This window comes from Pleurodeles waltl, chromosome 8 (genome assembly GCF_031143425.1).
Source record: "Pleurodeles waltl isolate 20211129_DDA chromosome 8, aPleWal1.hap1.20221129, whole genome shotgun sequence".
Taxonomy (NCBI): domain Eukaryota; kingdom Metazoa; phylum Chordata; class Amphibia; order Caudata; family Salamandridae; genus Pleurodeles; species Pleurodeles waltl.
Window position 1 is genome coordinate 258,651 of NC_090447.1, and position 25,972 is coordinate 284,622.

The following is a 25,972-nucleotide window of genomic DNA, read 5'->3' on the forward strand; positions in this document are numbered from 1 at the left end:
CTCTTACTGTGATGTGAGGTAACACTATTACTATGATGTGATTCTACATCAGTACCAGCTATGCTAGGTGGTCTGCTAATGGGAATGCTAGGAAGTTTCCCTTCTAAATCATTTGCTAGGGGTGCCCCAGGGTCAGATTGGGAACCATCAGCTAATCTTTCAAAAGAAGTGCCACCTCTGGCCTTATCCTGTTCAACAAGCATATTAACCAACAGTTCTCCAGAGGGATTCTTTCCTACACTTAAACCTCTTTCTATGCACAGACTCCTTGCTCCTTTCCAGCTAAGGTGATCATAAGCAAGTTTGGACAGATCAACAGTTTGGCCTGTGCCAGACATTTTAGAAAGTGTTTAAGAGATAGAAAAAGTGAGAAAAAGTTTTTCATAACTTTTTGAAAGACAGAAAAAAATCTTTCACAACTTTTTAAGAACTTTTTAGAAAGTTTAGAGGTACTTTTCAGCACTTAGAAAAGAAGTGAAAGGAGAAAAGCAAAACTTTTTGGTTAGGTGTACATACATTGAACTTGTTTTGTATATTTTTCTCTTATGAAAAGTACAATGACAAAAGTGGTAAGTAGTTGCAAAGTACTTATCCCACCGCTTCACAACCAATGTAGGAGGCTGAACTGGCTTCTAGCGAGTACTTACACCTTGCACCAGGCCCAGGTATCCCTTATTAGTGTATAGGGTGTCTAGCAGCTTAGGCTGATAGATAATGGTAGCTTAGCAGAGCAGCTTAGGCTGAACTAGGAGACGAGTGAAGCTCCTACAGTACCACTAGTGTCACTTGCACAATATCATAAGAAAACACAATACACAGATATACAAAAAATAAAGGTACTTTATTTTTATGACAATATGCCAAAGTATCTCAGTGAGTACCCTCAGTATGAGGATAGCAAATATACACAAGATATATGTACACAATACCAAAAATATGCAGTATAGCAATAGAAAACAGTGCAAACAATGTATAGTTACAATAGGATGCAATGGGGGCACATAGGGATAGGGGCAACACAAACCATATACTCCAAAAGTGGAATGCGAACCACGAATGGACCCCAAACCTATGTGATTTTGTAGAGGGTCGCTGGGACTGTAAGAAAACAGTGAGGGTTAGAAAAATAGCCCACCCCAAGACCCTGAAAAGTGAGTGGAAAGTGCACTGAAGTTCCCCAAAGAGCACAGAAGTTGTGATAGGGGAATTCTGCAGGAAAGACCAAAACCAGCAATGCAACAACGATGGATTTCCAGATGAGAGTACCTGTGGAACAAGGGGACCAAGTCCAAAAGTCACGATCAAGTCGAGAGTGGGCAGATGCCCAGGAAATGCCAGCTGTGGGTGCAAAGAAGCTGCTACTGGACAGTAGAAGCTGAGGATTCTGCAGGAACGACAAGGGCTAGAAACTTCCCCTTTGGAGGATGAATGTTGCACGCCGTGGAGAGTCGTGCAGAAGTATTTTCCTGAAGAAAGACTGCAAATAAGCCTTGCTAGCTGCAAAGCGTGCGGTTAGGGTTTTTGGATGCTGCTGTGGCCCAGGAAGGACCAGGATGTTACCAATTGTGTGAGGGGACAGAGGAGGCGTCCAGCAAGACAAGGAGCCCTCTCAAAAGCAAGCAGCACCCACAGAAGGGCTGGAACTGGCACTACAAAGTGGAGTGAAACAGTGCTCACCTGGAGTTACACATCAGAGTCCCACGCTGCCGGAGGACAACTCAGGAGGTTGTGCAATGCAGGTTAGAGTGCCGTGGACCCAGGCTTGGCTGTGCACAAAGGATTTCCGCCGGAAGTGCACAGGGGCCGGAGTAGCTGCAAAACACGCGGTTCCCAGCAATGCAGTCTAGCGTGGGGAGGCAAGGACTTACCTCCACCAAACTTGGACTGAAGAGTCACTGGACTGTGCGAGTCACTTGGACAGAGTTGCTGAGTTCAAGGGACCTTGCTCGTCATGCTGAGAGGACACCCAGAGGACCAGTGAAGCAGTTCTTTGGTGCCTGCGGTTGCAGGGGGAAGATTCCGTCGACCCACGGGAGATTTCTTTGGAGCTTCTAGTGCAGAGAGGAGGCAGACTACCCCCACAGCATGCACCACCAGGAAAACAGTCGAGAAGGCGGCTGGATCAGCGTTACAGTGTCGCAGTAGTCGTCTTTGCTACTTTGTTGCAGTTTTGCAGGCTTCCAGCGCGGTCAGCAGTCGATTCCTTGGCAGAAGGTGAAGAGAGAGATGCAGAGGAACTCTGATGAGCTCTTGCATTCGTTATCTAAGGAATTCCCCAAAGCAGAGACCCTAAATAGCCAGAAATGAGGGTTTGGCTACTTAGGAGAGAGGATAGGCTAGCAACACCTGAAGGAGCCTATCAGAAGGAGTCTATGACGTCACCTGCTGGGCCTGGCCACTCAGAGCAGTCCAGTGTGCCAGCAGCACCTCTGTTTCCAAGATGGCAGAGGTCTGGAGCACACTGGAGCAGCTCTGGGCACCTCCCAGGGGAGGTGCAGGTCAGGGGAGTGGTCACTCCCCTTTCCTTTGTCCAGTTTCGCGCCAGAGCAGGGCTGAGGGGTCCCTGAACCGGTGTAGACTGGCTTATGCAGAAATGGGCACCATCTGTGCCCATGAAAGCATTTCCAGAGGCTGGGGGAGGCTACTCCTCCCCTGCCTTAACAACTTTTTCCAAAGGGAGAGGGTGTAACACCCTCTCTCTGAGGAAGTCCTTTGTTCTGCCTTCCTGGGCCAAGCCTGGCTGGACCCCAGGAGGGCAGAAACCTGTCTGAGGGGTTGGCAGCAGCAGCAGCTGCATTGAAACCCCTTAAAAGGCAGTTTGGCAGTACCTGGGTCTGTGCTAGAGACCCGTGGGATCATGGGATTGTGCCAACAATGCCAGGATGGCATTGAGGGGGCGATTCCATGATCATAGACATGTTACATGGCCATATTCGGAGTTACCATTGTGAAGCTACACATAGGTAGTGACCTATGTGTAGTGCACGCATGTAATGGTGTCCCCGCACTCACAAAGTCTGGGGAATTTGCCCTGAACCATGTGGGGGCACCTTGGCTAGTGCCAGGGTGCCCACACACTAAGTAACTTAGCACCCAACCTTTACCAGGTAAAGGTTAGACATATAGGTGACTTATAAGTTACTTAAGTGCAGTGGTAAATGGCTGTGAAATAACGTGGACGTTATTTCACTCAGGCTGCAGTGGCAGGCCTGTGTAAGAATTGTCAGAGCTCCCTATGGGTGGCAAAAGAAATGCTGCAGCCCATAGGGATCTCCTGGAACCCCAATACCCTGGGTACCTCAGTACCATATACTAGGGAATTATAAGGGTGTTCCAGTATGCCAATGTAAATTGGTGAAATTGGTCACTAGCCTGTTAGTGACAATTTGGAAAGAAATGAGAGAGCATAACCACTGAGGTTCTGGATAGCAGAGCCTCAGTGAGACAGTTAGTCATAACACAGGTAACACATACAAGGCACACTTATGAGCACTGGGGCCCTGGCTGGCAGGGTCCCAGTGACACATACAACTAAAACAGCATATATACAGTGAAAAATGGGGGTAACATGCCAGGCAAGATGGTACTTTCCTACAAATACCCGAGTCCCCACCCCGCACCTAAAACCTAAGCACCCCAACCCACCCCTTAGACCTAAACACTGACCCCTCCTTCCCCAAACCCTAATCACCCCAGCCCCCCTCCCCACCCCAAAAACTAAAAATACCTGAGTCCCCACCCCGCCCCTAAAACCTAAACACCCCAATCCCCCAACCCACCCCTTAAACCTAAACCCTGACCCCCTGCCCCCCAAACCCTAATCACCCCGAGCCCCCCACCCCCCCAAAAACACAGCCCCAGTCCCAGCCCAACTTACCTCCTCCTTCACCGCGTCAACTTCGACTCCCTTCTCCTGTACCTTAACCACGCATGTACGTGGTTCAGACATGCATGGTTAAGGTACCAAAACCAGGAAGTTGTGGAAAATGAAAGCGTTGTTTCGCTTTCGTTTCTCACGACTTCGTGGTTTCGGAGTCGTTGTTCCGGGTGTTTCCGCCAGTTTTTTTGGTCATACCAGGGCTTCTGGGGCTCCTGACTTGCCTGAAGATTTTGGCTCGCTTTTTCCATGTACTCAGCCAACCTGAAACGGAGGCCAAGCACATCATGCACTATATCCTGTTTGGGCTCTTTGAGAGGCCTCTCCCAGCCTTCCCTTACAAGACTCGATGGACCTATAACAGGATGTCCAAAAAAAAGTTAAAAGAGGGAAAACCCTACTCCCTTTTGTGACACTTCTTTGTAGGCAAAAAGTAGACATGGAAGTAAGACATCCCATCTCCTCCTGAGTTTTTCAGGGAGTCCTTCAATCATGCCTTTCAATATCTGGTTAAATCTTTCAACCATCCCATTGGTTTGTGGGTGGTATAGGGTAGTGAACTTGTAAGTCACATAACATTCCTGCCTCAAGTATGCAGACATGAAGCTGGAACCCATGTCTGATACTACCTCTTTAGGAAAGCCCACTCTAGTGAAAATACCTTGGAGGGCCTTGGCCACTGCAGGGGCAGTGATGGTCCTCAGAGGGATAGCTTCAGGATATCTAGTGGCATGATCTACTACCACTAGGATGTATCTGTTTACAGAGCTTGTTTGAGGGTCAAGGGGGCCAACACTGTCCACCCCTAACCTTTTGAAGGGCACCCCAACCACAAGTAGTGGTATTAAGAGGGTCTTCAGGTGGCCTCCTTCACGTTTTGGGACATCCCAGGCCAATAAAATTGATTCACTAACCCGTTCCAGGTTTTGTTCTGGCCTAGGTGCCCAGCGAGAGGGGTATAATGAGCTAGTGTAAAGAGGAGCTCTCAGTATTGCTGAGACACTACCACACTCCTGGTTGCACCAGGTTTGAGGTCTCTGGCCTTAGGATACAGGAGACCATCCCCCCCAAAAGACCCTGTGGGTACGACTAACATTCCCTTTAGCTTCCTGTGTGTAGCTTGCCTCCTCAGGCCTTCAAGGGTGGGACATGTCAGCTGTCTCTGGCACAGATCATCCCTATAGGGTCCCCCTAGTCCCAAGAGCTCTGCCATGTAAGGCCCAAGCTCTTCAGGCTCAGTTCTCTCTGGGGTACACAGGCCCTCTTCCTGGGAAGAGGGGTTCTGATTTGGAGTCTGTAGAGAAGCTGGTCCCCCAGTCGTCTTGCCCGTTTCCTTGGAGGGCTGGTCCATTCTTCCAGGATTTAACTCCTCTTGTTCACTTTGGAGTTTGCTTTGTGCTCTGTTTTTTACACAACTCCATTCAGGGATCCCAAGCATGGCTGCATAGGTCCTCGGTTCTACACAGGGAGAATTCTCCAGGTCATTGCCAAGCAGACAGTCTACAGCAGTGGTTCCCAACCTTTTGACATCTGTGGACCCCCACGTTATCATTACTAGAACCCGGGGACCACCACAAATCATTATTGGAATCGGGGACCCCTCCACTGAGTCATTACTGAATGCAGGGGACCTAATTTGTTAATATTATTTAATTTTCTAAGCAGTCGTGGACCCCCTGAGGAGGCTTCCTGGATCCACAGGGTCCCCGGACCACAAGTTGGGAACAATGGTCTACAGGGAAGGATGTGACACAGCCACTTCTTTCTGTCCAACTACACCCCCCGTCAGAAGATACCATAGTCATCAGGTGGATCTTTGTGACATTGTCAGCATTGGTGACAGGATGGATCTTACCGACCAGGTACTGATCTGAGTGGACCAGGTGCTGGATCACTATAGTGCTACTAGCCCCTGTGTCCTTCACAGCTTCTATCTTAGTCCCATTAATAAAGGGGTGCTGTCTGTATTTTTGCAAGTTAGTGGGTCAGGCAGCACAGGATAAATGTACCCCTCCCTCAGTGACTAATGTTGTCTCAGTGGGTTCACTAACATGGTCAGACCACACCCGTGATCCCATCTGGAGATTAGCAACTGCATTTACTGCAGGTGGAGTAGAGGCTTTCTTTTTGTTTTTATAGCTAGGGTCTCCAGTTTGGTGCCCTTTGGTTTTGCAGTCATGGCACCAAGCCTTCTCAGGATTATATGTTACCCTTTGTACCCACCCCTGAGCTGTGAGGAGTCTTGGGCCCACCCGCCTGAACAGATTTTTGAGGGCCCAATGAAGACTCCTTGTTTTTGTTTTGGTTCCCATTTTTCCCTTGGCGGGGGGGCTTTTTGGCCTCTTTTCTTTGCTCTCCCCCACCAGTGTTTGTTTGGGTCACCCTTGTTTTGACCCCTGGTCTGCCTTCCTCCCCAATTCTTGATGGGAAAGTGGACCTAGGTCTACCAGGAACTGATGTAATTTTTTGTTGTAACAATTACTCAATAGATGCTCTTTTATAAACAAATTGTAAAGCAAATACAAATCTTATACCTTTTTTGCCTTCTAAGCAGCCACCCAGCATTTGTTACTGAATAGTCCACAAATTCTACCCGTGACTGACTCTGTTTTTTTTTTAGTTTTATGTGATACTTTTCAGTTGTGAATCCAAAGCCCTCAATCAGGATACCCTCCATGAGGTCATAGCATTTAGCATCAGCCTCATTCAATGTCAGGAGCTTATCCCTGATTTTCCCTAAGAACAGTTCCCACATTAAAGTGCCCCAATTTTCCATTGCCACTCTCCTGCCTTCACAGGCTCTTTCAAAGGCAGAAAACCATTTGATGATATCATCACCTTCAGTGGCAGGGGCGGGCAACTCCTTTTGGGAGTGTTAGGTTGAAAGACCCCCCCTGACTCTCTATTTATTTAGATGCTGCCACCAGAGATCGGTCCTAGGCCCAACCCTTTTCTTTTTATTTCTGTTTCCAAACACTGGGCTTCTAAAGCCAGTCTTTTGGTCACCCTAGCCAGAGCTTCCTACTCCTCATCTGAGGGGGCTCCTACATCTGAGACAGGTGAGCCTACCTCTCCCTGCTCCTCAGCTTCCTCTGGGTGGTCTTGGTTTTTCTGTGGTTGAAGGTTCCCCTTCTTCCACATGGTTTTTCGTCTCATACTCTGCCACAAGTCTCCTAAGAGTGTCTGCAGTAGCATGATAAACAAGACGATTATTGTATGCTTTTCTGAGTGCCCTCAGGGTGAGATACTTCAACCCCAACCAAGGAGTCATCGAGCTCCTGAAGCTGGTTCTCTGCATCACACATTTTACTTTAGTAAAGTTAGGACCTTTTTAACTTTTGGACAAACTTTTGACACTTTTAAAAACTTTGTCTAAGGTCTAACTAAAGTCTTTTTAGTTCTAATCACTACTTTAGGGACCAAACTAGGGCCCTATCAATTAATTTTAACATTTCAAAAAATAATCCATTTGAAAAATACAACTAAGCTGTAGACAATTTTAGAGTTATTCTAGTGAATACTTAGTGATAGAGTAGTATCAGCAAATGCAAAGTCTTGCATCCCACAACAGATACACCAAATGTAGGAGGATGGCTCTCTATATAGTGTACCAAAGCAATATACACTGTGCAGAGAGTCCAAGCAACCACACCTTGGTGTCCAGGGGCACAGATATATCTCTTAATGCTCTATTTGTGTGAAGCTTGGTTGGGCAGTTAGGCTAATTCAGGAGATGTGCTAAGCATTTGTTGTACTCACAGTATCAATAAATGTGAACACACACTTTGAAGAATAACTCGAGACCAATTTACAAACATACTTCAGAGTTTTATAAACTTTTTAAGACCAAGATCATTGAAATCGGGTTAGTGCTTTTTGAGTTACCATTTTTGAAGTTTAGAAAATGTTCTGTTTCTGTGCGTAATTACGCACCATAGAAATCCATGAAGAAATCCTTAAAATTGCATATAAAATCTGGCAATGTTCTCACAAGGGTCACCTTTTGCTTCTTTGTCAAGGCTGTCGAGAAGTCCTATGGGCCAGCCAGAGAAGTTTGGGTGGCTCCCGGTTCAGGTGGGAGTAGTGGATGAAAGTCTTGGAGCTGATACTCCACAGGGAAAGGGACCATTTGAAAACACACTGCACAGGGGGATTTAGATTCAAGCCCGGTGGGTCCCCTTGGACGGTGAGATCGCAAGGGGTTACGTATCCTTGAGCACAGCAGGTTCTCTAATGCAGGGGCCAAGGATGCTGCGTGCAGAGCAGATAGGTCAGCCAAAGGTCTTGCATCAGGGAGCCTTTGGAGCCAGGTGCAGGTCGATTTGAGGGTGGATTGCAGGTCAGGAGGGCAACTCTGGGAGGTAGTTCTTGGGTGTCCTGAAGTAACTCAACTGGTGCTTGCTTCTGGTCCTCAGAGAATCCAGTGTGGACTTTTCTTCTGGGTGTCCGACATTGGGGGTTCAGTATCCCAGGCTATGGCACGTCTCCACCACTGGAGGTCGCAGTACCCCCAAACTTGGCAAACTTGTGGGGTTTGCCTCCAGGTCCATTGGGTGAAATTTGGTCAGGCTGCTGTGTCCAGTTCATTGGTCAAAGGCTGGTGACTGAACTGGACTTCACTGGTTTCTTGCCTACAGGGGGAAGGAAGTAAATGCCTTCATTCAGAGGGGAGTTCCTGGCGATTTTGAGAAGGTTGGAGGTCCTCTGGGGTTTCTTAGAGTCATCAGTTGTCCAGTCAACCCCTCAGCAGCGATTGTCGAGTCCTGGGTGCAGCAGGCAGGGTTTGGTGCCTTTTTCTTCTGGCAGCAGGACTTCTGTTCTCGAGCCTTGGCTCTTCTTTGTCACTGGCCTTCTTGTGTCCTTCAAATCAGATCTGCAGGTTTAGGTATGCCCACTAAATACAGTAGTAACCGGGCGTCGGAGGGAATTCCTGGTAGTGGCCAAAGGACCACTTACCTTTGGGTGGCTACACCCACTATGTGACCACTTTCTGTTAGAAGGGGTCACATCCCTGTAGGAAAGTACTATCTTCCTTGGCATGTAACTCCCATTTTTACCTGTATGTCAGAATGTGTTTGCCTGTCTCACTGGGATCCTGCTAGTTTATGGCCTAATATGTGTGTCTGTATAGTGCTTGACTGTGTCACTGAGGATCTGCCAACCAGAACCTCAGTGCTTATGCTCTCTCTGCTTTTAAATTTGTCACTGTAGGCTAGTGACTTCATTTACCAATTTCAATTGGCACACTGGACCCCCCTTATAAGTCCCTAGTATATGGTACCTAGGTACCCAGGGCATTGGGTTTGCAGGAGATCCATATGGGCTGCAGCATTTCTTTTGCCACCCATTGGTAGCTCAGACAAACCTTTGCACAGGCCTGCCATTGCAGCCTGCGTGAAATAATGCACACGTTATTTCACAGTCATTTTCACTGCACTTAAGTAACTTACAAGTCACCTATATATCTAACCTTCACTTGCTGAAGGCTAGGTGCAACGTTACTTAGTGTGAGGACACCCTTGCACTAGCAAAGGTGCCCCCACATAGTTCAGGGCCATTTCCGGGGACTTTGTGAGTGCGGGCGCCATTAAATGTGTGCACTACATATAGGTCAATACCTATATGTAGCTTCACAATGGTAACTCTGGATATGGCCATGTAACATGTCTAAGATCATAGAACTGTCCCCCCATTCCAAATCTGGAATTGGGGGGGCAATTCCATGCATCCTGGGGGCTCCACTATGGACCCCCAGTACTGCCAAACCAGCTCTCTGAGGCTTTCACTGAAGCTACAGCTGTTGCCACCTCACAGACAGGGTTCTGCCCTCCTGGGGTCTGAGCAGCTCAGTCCCAGGAAGGCAAAACAAAGCATTTCCTCTGAGAGCAGGGTGTTACACCCTCTCCCTTTGGAAATAGGTGTTACAGGTTGAGGAGGGGTAGCCTCCCCCAGCCTCTGGAAATGTTTTGAAAGGCACGGATGGTGCCCTCCTTGCATAAACCAATCTACACCGGTTCAGGGACCCAATGTCCCCTGCTCTAGTGTGAAATTGGACAAAGGAAAGGGGAGTGACCACTCCCCTGTCCATCACCACCCTAGGGGTGGTACCCAGAGCGCCTCCAGTGTGTCCCAGACTTCAGCAATCTTGCTTTGCAAGGTGTGGGGTCTGAGTGGCCAGTGCGAGCAGGTGATGTAAGACGCCCCTCCTGATAGGTCCTTACCTCATAAGGAACCAATCCCCCTCTCAGGGCTATTTAGGGTCTCTCCTGTGGGTTCTCTTCAGATTCTGCTTGCAAGTTTCCTTCAGGAATCCTCTGCAACTACTACTTCATCCTCTGACCTCGGATCAACCGCAGCCTTCTCCAGGAACCGCTGTAATAGCAACAAAGTATCCCCAGGGGATACTTTTCCTCTGCAACTTCAGCTCCAGCCAGCAACTGCAACAGTTTTCACAGTGTGCACACCCTGAGGACTCCCTGTCTTCATCCTGCACCAGAAGGACTGAAGAAATCTCACGTGGGGTGACGGAGTCACTCCCCTGCTCACACAGGCACCTTCTAAGATGACGACCAGTACCCTTGGACTCCACTCACAGTGGTGAGCATGCTCCTAAGGATACAGAGGTTGGACCCCATCGACGTAGACTGTCCTGAGGTCCTGCTGAAGCAATTTGGAGGAGACAAGACCTTGCCTTCACTGAGATCAACGATATCCCTGTGTGCCACCTTTTCTTAAACTCCTGAGACCTCTGTGCACTCTTTGCAAAGTTCCTTCATGCACAGCCTGGCCCAGGTCCCCAGCACTCCATCCTGCGATGCTCAACTCGTTGAGTTGTTCTCCGGCAGCGTGGGACCTTCCTTTGTTGTGCTGCACCAACTACATTTTGCGCCTCCTTTGTCCCTATGTCCTGGTACTCCCGTGGTTGTTGTCTGGCATCCCAAGGGCTCTCTAAAGTGCTGAGAGCCCCCTCTCCCTCCTCATAAAGAGTTGAGGCCCCCAGGTCCCTCCTGGGTCCAGCCAGTGCCATTTTGACACAAAACGCATATTTGTCGTAACCAAGGCTTGTTGGCGACTTCCATCACAAACTTATGTCTGCATCCATCTTCACGTCATGGGAAATCTTCTGCATCATGCAGGAACCCTCTAGCATCTTCCTAGGGTGCATTCCTGCAGTCTTCGTCCAACTAGGGACTCTTCTTTTGCACCCTCTTCTGGGTTAGCGGGGGCTCCTGCCCTTCATTGGAACTTCTTTTGACTTCTGGACTTGGTCTCCTCTCTTTGCAGGTCTTCAGGTCCAAGAATCCAGCACTTGTTGTTTTCAGACTTGGTTGGTTACTGCAATATCCCAATCACGAGGTGAAGTGTGTCCTAAGGAAACTTGCAGTACTTCACTCCTGCTCTTCTGGGCTCTGTGGTAGGGTAATTTACTTACCTTTACTGTATTCTTACTCTCCCAGCGATTCTGCTCACACTACACTTGTCTAGGGAAGAATTTGTGATTCACATTCCACTTTCTCAGTATATGGTTTGTGTTGCCCCTAGACCTATTTCTCCCTTTGCATTCTATAGCATTTCCTATTGTTTGCACTATCCTATGTCTAATTGCTTACCTTATTTTGGTGTCTAGTGTATATATTGTGTATAATACGTACCTCCAGAAGGAGAATTCCCTGTAAGATATTTTTGGTACTGTGTCACCCAAATAAACTACCCTTATTTTTGGTAATACTGATTATTGTCTTTACTTGTATATAAGTACTGTGTAACTATGAGTGGTTTTGTATGAGCTTTGCATGTCTCCTAGTTCAGCCTAAGCTGCTCTGCTATAGCTACCTCTATCGGCCTCAGCTGATAGAACATTAGTACTTCACTAATAAGGGATAACTGAACCTGGTAGAAGGTGTAAGTACCCAAGGTACCCACTACAAACCAGGCCAGCCTCCTACAATTTCTAACCCTAGTTGGCTATTTTCCTGCCATCCAAGATGGAGGAAAAAGAGGGTTGGTGCAGGCTGAGGGTAGTCAGTCCCCCTATCCTTTGTGAGTTTTCCCACCGTTCCTCCCACCAAAAGTGGGGTCTGGGATGGGGTGGCCATTTGCTGCTCGCAGCAAATGGTTGGAGCGGTGCTTCAAATGTGGCATGACTTTTGCAGCTTCCTGCCAGAGCAGGGTACATTCTTGGGGGCAGAGGTGTGACACCTGTGCCCAGAAGGGCTCTGTCTTCTGGCCCCAGAGAGCAGAGGCTCTCACCCCTGGGATCCAGAATCATGTGTGGAGGTGGCAGGCTGGTTTCTACCAGCCAGCAGCCGTACCAGGGTGGTGTAGTGTGGGAATCTGGCACCTTGTTGCAGTACCCCCCCCCCACTTTTTGCCTGGCTTCCAGATGCAACTTGGACTGGAGTACACTGGGATCCAGCTAATCAGGGTCCCAGTGCCAGTGATCTATCCCTAAAACATTGTGAAAGTAATTAGAAACCCCTTTAGCTACCACTATAAGTCCCTGGTAGAAGGTACTAAGGTACCTAGGGCATAGGGTACTAAGAGTAGGCCTCTGAGGGCAACAGCACTGATTGTGCCACCCTCTAGGGCCATGCATCCAGATGCACCTAGCACAGCCATTGCAGGCTGGGTGTCCTGGTGCAAACCTAAAACACAAACTCTACATGGCACACTACCTGTGTGCCCTGTTCAACATACACTGCATTTACTATGGGTAAGACACCCCTCTGGCAGGCCTTACAGCCCTAAGGAAGGGTGCCCTATACTATATGTGAGGGCATAGCTGCATGAGTAATATGCCGCCACTGTGCCCTTGCCAAACCTAGGACATAGCGAGTGAACACAGCAGCCATTTTAATATATGTGCTGGACACTGGTCAACACAAGTTTCCCAGCTACATGATGGCTACTCTGAACCCTGGCTTGTTTGGAATCAAACAACTCAGAATGATAAATCCAAACTGGTACCTGTACTGGATTTATGATAAAATGTACCCAGGAGTCACCTTAGAGGTATCCTCTGCAAAAGCTAACTACCCTGGTATGGTTGCTGACTGGTTCTATCCAGCCTGCCACCTCCAGACTGACAATATACAAACCTTGGGGAGAGCCCTGTCTCTCTGGTTTGTAAAACAATGCCCTTCCTGGGTGGAGGAGCCAACACCCCCTCCCTCAGGAATGTGCACTGCCCTGGCAGTGAGCTTCAAGAGAGCTTACCTCCCTTGAAACTCGTCCTCAGGCGTGCTGCTAGTAGCAGATGGCCTCCCCCTATGTAACCCCGTACGTTTGGTGGGAGCAAAGGTGGGAAACCACACAAATGGTATGGGAAGTGGCCCCACCTGGCATGCACCACCCCTAAGGCATTGCCTGTGAGGTGGACACTCCATTTAATTTTCCTCCATCTTAGATGGAAGCAAAAAGCCAATTAGGTTTAGGTAATGACCCTTCTCACAGGAAGTGGTCACTGTAGTGGGTGTAGCCACCCAAAGGTAAGTGTCCCATTGGACACTACCAAGTTCCCCCTAAAATGCCCACTAAATTCAATATTTAGTGGGCATCCATAGACCAGGAAACAGATTCAAAGGACACAAAGAAGACCAGCACAAAGAAGATCCAAGGCACAAGAACTGGGGACCTGCTGCATGAAGAAAAGGCGCCAAACCCTGCCTGCTGCACCCTGGACCTGACAATCGCCGCTGCGGACAAGCTGGACACTGGAATGACCTCAAGAAACCCAGAGGACCTCCAGGCTTAACCAATCACCCAAAAACTCCCTCCAGAGTGGAGGTACCACTCTGCAACAATCCAAGAACCAACAACCCAGGGAGGGTCACTTCACTGACCGGCCGATATCTCCCAAACCGGAAGTTGAGTCCAGACCTGATGATCCACTGTCAACCACAAGGACAAAGCCCGCTAGTGTGCCATTCTTGGTGGCACTGTGCCCTCCAGTGGCCGGGTTGTGCCAATACCTGGATACTGGTCAGCTGACATTGGACACCAGGAAAACCAGCTTGCCCAGACCTAAAAAAAAGCGCCAGGAGGAATCCCTAGTCAAGGTACTTCAGGAACACCCCAGACCTCCAGACAGAGTGCCCCCGTTGTCCTGTAAGTGACCTCACAGAGACCTACCTCCAGATCCAAAGGGTTCCTTTGCTCACAGCCTCTGGCTCACTAATTCGCTCTGCATCCAACCACCCTGTGCCCCGCAACGAAGAACCAGCTGTGCTCCAAGGATTTCTCACCACTTGCAACCATGACACTTCAAGTGGACAAAAAGCACCACCTTTAAATCTGCAATAACAGCCCTTTTCAAGTGATCCTGCTCCCGCCAGAAACGGGAGTCGCCCGAACTTCTCCACCTGGCACAGCGTGCCCACCGCTCACCTCGACCAACCTGCAAAAGTGGAACTTGGTAAAACACCTGTGTGATTTTATATGCATTTTTAAAAGTGATTGCCTATTGATTTCTATGGTGCGTAATTACGCACAGAAAGAATGCATTTATTAAAACTTCAAAAATCAATATCTTCAAAAGTACTTAACCAATTTTGATAATCTTGGTCTTAAAATGTATATACAAATCTGAAATATGTTTGTAAATCTCAAGTTATTCCTTTGAATGTATGAGTTGCATGATTGATTCTGTGAGTACAACAAATGTTTTGCACTTCTCCAAGATTAGCCTAACTGCTCGACCAAGCTACCTCAAACATTAGAGCATTAGGCGATATACTTTCTACCTCTAGAAATCAATGTGTGGCTTCCTGGACCCCCTGAACAATGTGCCTAGTTTTGCATACTACATAAAGGGCCAACCTTCCACATATAGGTTCTGCAGGGGCACCTCTGAGGTGACTCCTGGGTAAATTTTATAATAAATCCAACACTGGTACCAGTGAGGATTTATTACTTTGAGTTGTTTGATACCAAACAACACAGGGTTCAGAGTAGCCATCATGTAGCTGGGAAACTCATTATGACCAGTGTCCAGGCCATGCACTTGCTACGCTGTACACTGACTATGCCCTAAGGTATTGTAAAGACACAGTGGGGGCATATTTGCTCATGCAAACATATGCCAACACATGCATTATAGTGCAGCTCTGGGGGACCCTCTTCAGTACCCAAGGCCTAGGTACCAGGGGTACCATTTACTAGGTGGCTGAAGTGCCAAACATAGTACAGTTTTGGGGAAAGAGATCTGGCCCTGGGAACCTGTTTAGCAGGGGCCCAGGACACTTACAGTTTGAAACCACATCATTTTCCAGGCAAAAAGTGGGGGTGGCTAACCATGCAAAATAAGGTAAATGAGTTAGACCATTCGGAGGTGAGCGGTGGCAGGGGCAGATAAGTGAGGTGTAGGTAAATGAGTTAGACTGTGCGGAGGAGAGCGGGAGCAGGTGCAGATAAGTGAGGTGTAGTTGATTGAGTTTGACCATGCGGAGACAGGGGGAAGGGGTCATGTAAGTGAGGTCTAGGAAATGGAGTTGGACCATGCAGAGGTGATTGGGGGCAGGGGCAGATAAGTGAGGTGTAGGTAATTGAATTAGACCATGCAGGGGGAGGAGGTCAAATACGTGAGGTGTAGGTAATTGAGTTGGACCATGCAGAGGTGAGCGGGGGCAGGGTGAGATAAGTGAGGTGTAGGTAATTGAGTTAGACCATGCGGGGGAGAGGGGGTCAGATAAGTGATGTGTCGGTAATTGAGTTGGACAATGCGGAGGCGAGTGGGGCGGGGTCAGATAAGTGAGGTGTAGGTAACTCAGTTGGACAATGTGAAGGCGAGTGGGGCAGGGTCAGATAAGTGAGGTGTAGGTAATTTAGTTGGACCATGTGGAGGTGGGCGGGGTCAGATAAGTGAGGTGTAGGTAACTCAGTTGGACAATGGGAAGGCGAGTGGGGCAGGGTCAGATATGTGAGGTGTAGGTAATGGAGTTGGACCATGCGGAGGTGGGCGGGGTCAGATAAGTGAGGTGTAGGTAACTCAGTTGGACAACGGGAAGGTGAGCGAGGCAGGGTCAGATATGTGAGGTGTAGGTAATGGAGTTGGACCATGTTGATGCGAGCGGGACGGGGTCAGATAAGTGAGGTGTAGGTAACGCAGTTGGATCATGCGAAGGCGAGCAAGACAGGGTCAGATAAGTGAGGTGTAGGTAATTGAGTTGGACCATGCGAAGGCAAGTGGGGTGGGGTCAGATAAGTGAGGTGTAGGTAACTCAGTTGGACCATGCGAAGGCGAGCAAGGCATGGTGGGATAAGTGAGGTGTAGGTAACTCAGTTGGACCATCCGAAGGTGAGCAGGGACAGGGTCAGATATGTGAGGTGTAGGTAATGGAGTTGGACCATGCGGATGCAAGCGGGCGGGGTCAGATAAGTGATGTGTAGGTAATTGAGTTTGGTCCATGCTGAGGCAAGCGGTGTGGCCAGTTCTCTGGGAGCCAGGCCAGCTTCGCACCAGTCATCAAGGTCCTCCACCCACACCCCCCACCTCCAGCGCAGGCCTGGATAGCAGTCTGGAGCATTAATGATTCTAATGTGGGAATGTTGCTAAAAAGAAACCTGAAACATGGCAGCCCCACAACAGGAGAGAGTGACCTGAGCTGTGTGGTGACCTTAACCTTACTAAGACATCTTTTCAGCAGCTCGTAGACCTCTGGAGAACGGTCTTCTTAGCCAAAGACTCCGGTAGCGCTGCGAGGCCTGGGTTTTAAGGTGCATTGCGGCAACCAGAGAGTTCTTAGTAATTCTCTGCCTGTTCAGGTAGGTGCCTTTCACACTGTAAAAAACTTCCCAAAATTAGTGGACCCCATATGTGAAGCTCCTAACTTTAATTTGCTCACAGATGCATCCCAGTAGGTAGATAGTAGCACCAGGGCCAACAAAGTGATGTGGCCCGTTCCATTCCTTGGGTCTGACTTCTGTCCCCCAACCCAGGGAAAACTCTGTCCAGAAGGACAGTAACACAAAGAGGCCACAGACAGCTGTCAGTGTCAAAAGCCAGGCCCCAGACAATCCAATGCTAAGTGGAGACCCTGAGTGGGGCATTTGGATGAACTCCTCCTCCAGCTGGGGGGCTGGTAGGGTGCTCCCAAGGGGCTCCTGAGGCACCTCAGAATGCACCCCTTCTCCATTCTACCTCCCATCAGTTCAAGTGTGGTACCCTTACACTGGTCACTCAGACCAGGGTCTGTACCCTGAGGCTGAACAGGGGACAAGGGTGACTCCTTCCCCACCTTGCCCCTCCCTCTGGCCTTCCGTGCCCTCCTCTGAGGAGTGGTACTGCCAGACAACTGAACTGTCAGGGGGGCCCTTAGGGTCACCCCTCTCAGCTCACCTGACACTGGGAAGCTCCCATCAGAGGACGGTCTCTCGGTGCAGACTAGGTTACCCTTCTTGGGTCCCCTGTGGGAACAGTCCAAGCACTGGGGCTGGGAATAGGGCTTCCTGGGCCTCTGCCCACCCCACTTGTCCTCCTACCTTTAGAAGGGACATGGGACCCTTTTCCCCCCTTACCATTATGGGACCTATCTGGGTCACTGTGTGCCTCCCCCCACTCTGTTGAGGGGAACCTAACCCCTCTCCTTAGGATCACTCCCAAATGCTTTTTTGGACACTGGTTTTCACCCAGAGGTCTGCCTCCTTTGTAAGTTCCCTGGGGTCACAGAACTTACAATTTACTAAGGGCTGGCAAAGGTCTGGAAAACAGTGACTGAACATGTGCTCTCTGGCCAACAAATTGTACAGCCCCTCAAAAGTGTTTACAATACTACCCTTCACCCAGCCACCCAGTGCCTTACAAAAGTGTCCTACAAAATCCCTCCATGACTGGTGAGACAGCTTCCTACTGCCCCTGAATCTCAACCTGGACTCCTTTGGGGTGAAGCCATATTTCTTGACAAGGGTCTCCTTGATGGTTGGACAACTCAATCTGTCTCTCCCTCCTAGGGCCAGAAGGGTGTCCCCCGATTACCAGTATATGCCCCTATAGGACAGCCCCCAATCTTCCTCAGGGATCCGGTGCTCAACTAGGGTGACCTCAGACACCTCAAACCACTTGTCTATGTCCCCCACCTCTCTGAAGTCAGGTACCAAATCTCTGGGTAGGTTGATCTCTTTCTCGGCACTGGACATTGTAGTTTTGCTGCCACCACTGGACTCTACTTGCTGTGCTTTTAAGTCCAGTTTCTTCAGACTCAGTTCATGAGCCAACAAGATTTTTTTTCTGCTAAGGCCCTCTCAGCCTCAGCTCTTCTCTCCTCTGCTAGGGCTTTGTCAGCCTCAGCTCTTCTCTCCTCTGCAGCCAGCTGAGCTAGCTGCAGCCTCAGGTCCCTCTCAGCCTGTCTGTCCCTCAGCTCCTCAGGGCACAGGAGGAGACACTGATTCCCGCATATGATCCAGTAAGGGATTCACTCTCTGTGGGTTCCCTTTTCTCCTCTGGAGCCACTGCTAAGTCATTTTTCTCTTCCTCCTCATTACCCTTCTCAGGGCCATCACCCCTTTGGTCCTTGGCTGCGTGTTCCTCTTTCCAGCGTGCTTCCTCAAAGTCTACAAAGGCATTCTGCAGTTCCTGCTTAGTGGATCTCTTTGACACAGCCAGCCCCCTCTCTTTGCAAATCTCCCTCAGCTCAGCCTTGGTGAGGGATTCAATGGGGACTATATCTGACTTGTCATACTCTTCTGTGAAGGTGGGATCCATTTCCAAGCTGTACTAAGGTATCACAGGCACAACACAAAGTTCCAAGTTTACAAAGGAGAGGTAGGATTCAAATTTGAAAAAAAGACCAAATGGAGAGAAAAAGAAGCAGAAAAAAGCAACTAGTAATGACCTTTAACTGTGGGTAGGTAGTGAACACTTAGCTACTGTATGTCACTGCACAAATACAAGTCCTATCCTCACTGCTGATCACCAATGTTAGAAATGGGGTCTGTAGGAAGTTGGCTCTGTATATACTATCTCAAAGTGAGAGATAGTGTGCACAGAGTCCAAGGCTTCCCCTTAGAGGTTGATAGTGGCAAAATTAGATAATACTAATGCTCTATTTGTGGTAGTGTGGTTGAGCAGTAGGCTTATCAGAGGGTAGTGTTAAGCATTTGTTGTACACACACAGGCAATAAATGAGAATACACACTCAAAGACTTAACTCCAGGCCAATAGGTTTTTATATAGAAAAATGTTATTTTCTTAATTTATTTTAGAACCACAAGATTCAAGATTTGAGGTAAGCACATAAATTGTAAGGTACTTGACACAGGTAAGTATGGAACTTTGATTTAAAACAGTAATGTACAATGTTTTGGCAAAAATGGCAAATAGCTATTTTAAAAGTGGACACTGCAAAACTCAACAGTTCCTGGGGGAGGTAAGTATTGGTTAGTTTCTCAGGTAAGTAAAGCACTTACAAGTTCAGTCTCCTGGGCATAGGCAGCCCCCCGTTGGGGGATCAAGTAAACCCCAAACACTCAACATCAGCAACACAGGGCCGGTCAGGTGCAGAGGTCAAAGGAGGGCCCAAATAGCATAGGCGCCTATCGAGAACAGGGATGCTCCGGTTCCAGTCTGCTAGCAGGTAAGTACCTGCGTCCTCAGGGAGCAGAGCAGGGGGGGTTTGTAGAGTAGTGGGGGGGGGTCACAAACAGGCACACAAAATACACCCTCAGCGGCACAGGGGCAGCCGGGTGCAGTGTGCAAAGTAGGTGTCAGGTTTTAGGTTGAAATCAATGGAGAGACCTGGGGGTCACTCTGCGATTCAGGCAGGGCAGAGGGGGGCTTCTTGTAGGAAAGTACCATCTTGCCTGGCATGTTACCCCCATTTTCACTGTATGTATGTTTGTTTTTGCCTTTCTGTCACTGGGATCCTGCCAGGCAGGACCCCAGTGCTCATAATGTATGCCCTGTATGTGTTCCCTGTGTGGTGCCTAACTGTATCACTGAGGCTCTGCTAACCAGAACCTCAGTGGTTATGCTCTCTCTGCTTTCACAATTGTCACTGCAGGCTAGTGACTAATTTTACCAATTCTGATTGGCACACTGGAACACCCTTATGATTCCTAGTATATGGTACCTAGGTACCCAGGGTATTGGGGTTCCAGGAGATCCCTATGGGCTGCAGCATTTCTTTTGCCACCCATAGGGAGCTCAGACAATTCTTACACAGGACTGCCACTGCAGCCTGAGTGAAATAACGTCCATGTTATTTCACAGCCATTTTACACTGCACTTAAGTAACTTATAAGTCACCTATATGTCCAACCCTCACTTAGTGAAGGTTAGGTGCCAAGTTACTTAGTGTGAGGGCACCCTGGCACTGGCCAAGATGCACCCACATTGTTCAGGGCAAATTGCCCAGAATTTGTGAGTGCGGGGACACCATTACACGTGTGAACTACATATAGGCCAATACTTATATGTAGCGTCACCATGTTAACTCCGAAACATGGCCATGTAACATGTCTAGGATCATGGAATTGTCACCCCAATACTATTCTGGTATTGGGGGGACAATCCCATGCATCCCCGGGGCTCCAGCATGGACCCTGGGTACTGCCAAACTACCTCTCTGGGGTTTTCTCTGCAGCTACTGCTGCTGCCAACCCTCAGACAGGTTTCTGCCCCCCTGGGGCCCGGGCATCCCAGACCCAGGAAGGCGGAACAAAGGATTTCCTCTGAGAGAGGGTGTTGCACCCTCTCCCTTTGGAAATAGGTGTTAAGGGACTGAGAGGAGTAGCCTCTCCTGGCCTCTGGGAATGCTTTGAAGGGCACAGATGGTGCCCATTTCTGCATAAGCCAGTCTACACCGGTTCAGGGATCCCCCCAGCCCTGCTGTGGTGCGAAACTGGACAAAGGAAAGGGGAGTGACCACTCCCCTGACCAGCACCTCCCAAGAGGAGGTGCCCAGAGCTCCTCCAGTATGTCCCAGAACTCTTCCATCTTGAATGCAGAGGTGTGAGGGCACAATGGAGACCTATGAGTGGCCAGCGCCAGCAGGTGACGTCAGAGACCCCTCCTGATAGGTGCTTACCTCTCTCTGTAGCCAATCCTCCTCGGAAGGCCGTTTAGGGTCTCTCCTGTGGGTTTCTCACCAGATAACGAATACAAGAGCTCACCAGAGTTCCTCTGCACTTCTCTCTTCGACTTCTGCCAAGGATCGACCGCTGACTGCTCCAGGACGCCTGCAAAACCGTAACAAAGTAGCAAGAAGACTACCAGCAATATTGTAGCGCCTCATCCTGCCGGCTTTCTCGACTGTTTCCTGGTGGTGCATGCTCTGAGGGCTGTCTGCCTTCACCCTGCACTGGAAACCAAGAAGAAATCTCCCGTGGGTCGACGGAATCTTCCCCCTGCTAACGCAGGCACCAAACGTCTGCATCACTGGTCCACTGGGTCCCCTCTCATCTTGACGAGTGTGGTCCCTGGAAAACAGGAGCTGGGTCCAAGGGACCCCAACAGTCCAGTGGTCCTTCTGTCCAATTTTGGTGGAGGTAAGTCCTTGCCTCACCACGCCAGACAGTAATCCTGTGTACTGCATGAACTGCAGCTGCTAGGGCTTCTGTGCACTTTTGCAAGACTTCCTTTGTGCACAGCACAGCCCAGGTCCCCAGCACTCCGTCCTGCATTGCCCAACTCACTGAGTTGACCTCCGACTTTATGGAACCCTCTTTTGTTGTGCTGAGACGACTCTCAGACTCAGATCTGCTGAACACCTGTTTGGGTACTTCTGCAGGTGCTGCCTGCTTCTGCTTGAGCTCTCTGTGTTGCTCAGCGCCCCCTCTGTCTCCTCCTTCAAGGGGCGACCTGCTGGTCCTTCCTGGGCCCTGGCAGCACCCAAATCCTTCAAATGCAACTCTTGCAGCTAGCAAGGCTTGTTTGCAGTCTTTCTGCTTGGAAACAACTCTGCATCCTCCAGCACGCCGTAGGACTTCTTCTAGGCAAAGGAGAAGTTCCTGGCACCTTCCGTTGTTGCAGAATCTTCGGCTTCTTCCACCCGGAAGAAACCCTTTTGCACCTTCATCTGGGGTTTAGTGGGCTCCTGTCCTCCAGGACACTTGCGTGACTCTTGGATTGGGTCCCTTTCCTTTGCAGGTCCTCAGGTTCAGGAATCCGTCTTCAGTGCTTTGCAGTCAGTTGTTGCCTCTGCAGAATCCCCTAACTCGACTTTCTGAGGTAGTAGGGTAACTTTACCCCTACTTTTCAGGATCTTGGGGTGGGGTATCTTGGACACCCTTAGTGTTTTCTTACACTCCCAGCAACCCTCTACACACTACACTAGGCCTGGGGTCCATTCATGGTTCGCATTCCACTTTTGGAGTATATGGTTTGTGTTGCCCCTAGACCTATTGTCTCAGATTGCATTCTACAGTGTTTTCACTACTTTTCTAACTGTTTACTTACCCGATTTTGGTTTGTGTGTATATTTTGTGTATTTTATTTACCTCCTAAGGGAGTATGGGCCAGATGTAGCAAAGTATTTGCACGTCGCAAACGGCGAAAATCGCCGTTTGCGAGGTGCAAATGCCTCTTTGCTATGCAGAAATGCATATTCGCAATATGCATTTCCGACTCGCAAATAGGAAGGGGTGTTCCCTTCCTATTTGCGAGTCTGAGTGGTATGCAATACCATTTGCGACCGCGTACGCGGTCGCAAATGGCATCGCAGTTACCATCCACTTCAAGTGGATGGTAACCCACTCGCAAATTGGAAGGGGTCCCCATGGGACCCCTTCCAGTTTGTGACTGGACCCACAAATATTTTTTCAGGGCAGGGAGTGGTCCAAGGGACCACTCCCTGCCCTGAAAAAATACCGAAACTAAAGGTTTCGTTTTTTTTTAAGTGTAGCTCGTTTTCCTGTAAGGAAAACGGGCTACACTTAAAAAAAAAAAAAACTGCTTTATTTAAAAGCAGTCACGAACATGGAGGTCTGCTGACGACAGCAGGCCTCCATGTTTGCGAGTGCCTATACTCGCTATGGGGCCGCAATTTGCGACCCACCTCATGAATATTCATGAGGTGGGTCATTGCGACCCCTTAGTGAGTTGCAGTCGGTGTCTGAGACACCGTACTGCATACCAATTTGCGAGGTGCAAAGTGCGAGTCGCATGGACTCGCACTTTGCACCTCGCAAATTTTAAATTTGCTACATCTGGCCCCTATATCCTCTGAGATGCTTTTGGCTTATTGTCACTAAAATAAAGTACCTTTATTTTTTGTAACTCTGATTATTGTGCTTTCTTATGATATTATGCTATATGATATAAGTGGTCTAGTAGGAGCTTTGCATGTCTCCTACTTCAGCCTAAGCTGCTATGCTATAGCCACCTCTATCAGCCTAAGCTGCTAGAACACTACTAATCTACTACTAAGGGATAACTGGACCTGGCACAAGGTGTAAGTACCACAAGGCACCCACTATATGCCAGGCCAGCCTCCTACAGGTTGGGAAGCGCTGCCTTGGTGCTCCCCCCTTTTCACCTCCTGCTGATATGACCCACTGACCCCTAGCGAGTGACCCTGGAGCCCCAGTTACCAGTGTGGACCCAAGGACCCGGCTTTGGCTTTAGTGCTGGCGACAACCAGTGCCACTGCCTTTTTCGATGCCCCCCCCCCCCCCCCCACCCCACCACCACGATCTCCTTCTCAGATTCCTTCAATACCACTCTGCAAAACTGGCCCTTATCTCTCCATATCGCCTCTTTCACATTCATGTCATTTGTTTTAAAGCGCTGGTAAAGGCTGGCTAATCCCCTCAGCTGTCCACTTAAGATACAGATCTGTTCTTTGCAGCAGGCACATTAACCCCCTACTATGGAGAGTCAAAACTCCCACCAGACTTCATCTCTCTTCTTAGCAGGAAAATTAATCAAAAGAGTTATCTTAACATTTTGATTGCTGCCTGAGAGCTGGAGCACAAGGGTCACTGAAGCAGGTTCCTTTAAATTGTAAGTTATTGCTAAACACAGGCCCCCGACTCCACCCCTGAGGTCAGCACTCCCACCCCAGCCTCTCTCCGGTCAGTGCGGCCGCACCGAGCCAGCCATGCATGTACCCACCCTCCCTCTCGCTTACTTGACGCTTTGTGTTATCCTCAGCAGTCTCCTGCTCCCGCACAGCTCCTCCTGAAGTGACGCTTTGTGTGACCCTCAGCAGTCTCCTGCTCCCGCACTGCTCCTTCTGAAGTGACGCTTTGTGTGACCCTCAGCAGTCTCCTGCCCAGCCACTGCTCCTCCTAAAGTGACGCTGTGTGTGATCCTCAGCAGTCTCCTGCTCCCGCACTGCTCCTCCTGAAGTGACGCTGTGTGTGATCCTCAGCAGTCTCCTGTCCATCCACTGCTCCTCCTGCAGTGACGCTTTGTGTGACCCTCAGCAGTCTCCTGCTCACCCACTGCTCCTCCTGAAGTGACGCCTTGTGTGATCCTCAGCAGTTTCCTGCTCAGCCACTGCTCCTCCTGAAGTGACGCCTTGTGTGATCCTCAGCAGTTTCCTGCTCAGCCACTGCTCTTCCTGAAGTGACGCTTTGTGTGACTCTCAGCAGTCTCCTGCTCCCGCACTGCTCCTCCTGAAGTGACGCTTTGTGTGACCCTCAGCAGTCTCCTGCCCAGCCACTGCTCCTTCTGAAGTGACGCCTTGTGTGATCCTCAGCAGTCTCCTGCTCACCCACTGCTCCTCCTGAAGTGGCGCTTTGTGTGATCCTCAGCAGTCTCCTGCTCACTGCTCCTCCTGAAGTGACGCCTTGTGTGATCCTCAGCAGTTTCCTTCTCAGCCACTGCTCCTCCTGAAGTGACGCTTTGTGTGATCCTCAGCAGTTTCCTGCTCACCCACTGCTCCTCCTGAAGTGCCGCCTTGTGTGACCCTCAGCAGTCTCCTGCCCACCCACTGCTCCTCCTGACGTGCCGCCTTGCGTGACCCTCAGCAGTCTCCTGCCCACCCACTGCTCCTTCTGAAGTGACGCCTTGTGTGATCCTCAGCAGTCTCCTGCTCACCCACTGCTCCTCCTGAAGTGGCGCTTTGTGTGATCCTCAGCAGTCTCCTGCTCACTGCTCCTCCTGAAGTGGCGCTTTGTGTGATCCTCAGCAGTCTCCTGCTCACCCACTGCTCCTCCTGAAGTGGCGCTTTGTGTGATCCTCAGCAGTCTCCTGCTCACCCACTGCTCCTCCTGAAGTGGCGCTTTGTGTGATCCTCAGCAGTCTCCTGCTCACTGCTCCTCCTGAAGTGACGCCTTGTGTGATCCTCAGCAGTTTCCTGCTCAGCCACTGCTCCTCCTGAAGTGACGCTTTGTGTGATCCTCAGCAGTTTCCTGCTCCCGCACAGCTCCTCCTGAAGTGACGCTTTGTGTGACCCTCAGCAGTCTCCTGCTCCCGCACTGCTCCTTCTGAAGTGACGCTTTGTGTGACCCTCAGCAGTCTCCTGTCCATCCACTGCTCCTCCTGCAGTGACGCTTTGTGTGACCCTCAGCAGTCTCCTGCTCCCGCACTGCTCCTCCTGAAGTGACGCCTTGTGTGATCCTCAGCAGTCTCCTGCCCACCCACAGCTCCTCCTGAAGTGACGCTTTGTGTGATCCTCAGCAGTCTCCTGAAGTGACGCCTTGTGTGATCCTCAGCAGTCTCCTGTCCATCCACTGCTCCTCCTGCAGTGACGCTTTGTGTGACCCTCAGCAGTCTCCTGCTCCCGCACTGCTCCTCCTGAAGTGACGCCTTGTGTGATCCTCAGCAGTTTCCTGCTCAGCCACTGCTCCTCCTGAAGTGACGCCTTGTGTGATCCTCAGCAGTTTCCTGCTCAGCCACTGCTCTTCCTGAAGTGACGCCTTGTGTGATCCTCAGCAGTTTCCTGCTCAGCCACTGCTCTTCCTGAAGTGACGCTTTGTGTGACTCTCAGCAGTCTCCTGCTCCCGCACTGCTCCTCCTGAAGTGACGCTTTGTGTGACCCTCAGCAGTCTCCTGCCCAGCCACTGCTCCTTCTGAAGTGACGCCTTGTGTGATCCTCAGCAGTCTCCTGCTCACTGCTCCTCCTGAAGTGACGCCTTGTGTGACCCTCAGCAGTCTCCTGCTCCCGCACTGCTCCTCCTGAAGTGACGCTTTGTGTGACCCTCAGCAGTCTCCTG

At 49.8% G+C, this 25,972-nt stretch overlaps 1 protein-coding gene across 1 annotated transcript in view; it reads right to left on the reverse strand.

Moving 5' to 3' along the window:
* LOC138249647 (NXPE family member 1-like) overlaps positions 1-24,950 on the reverse strand; it is a 266,774-nt gene extending 241,824 nt beyond the window's left edge. The window contains exon 1 of the mRNA XM_069203592.1: positions 23,941-24,950. The gene's annotated coding sequence lies outside the window, so the exon portion shown is untranslated. The remainder of the gene's footprint in view (positions 1-23,940) is intronic.
* Positions 24,951-25,972: the final 1,022 nt, after the last annotated feature.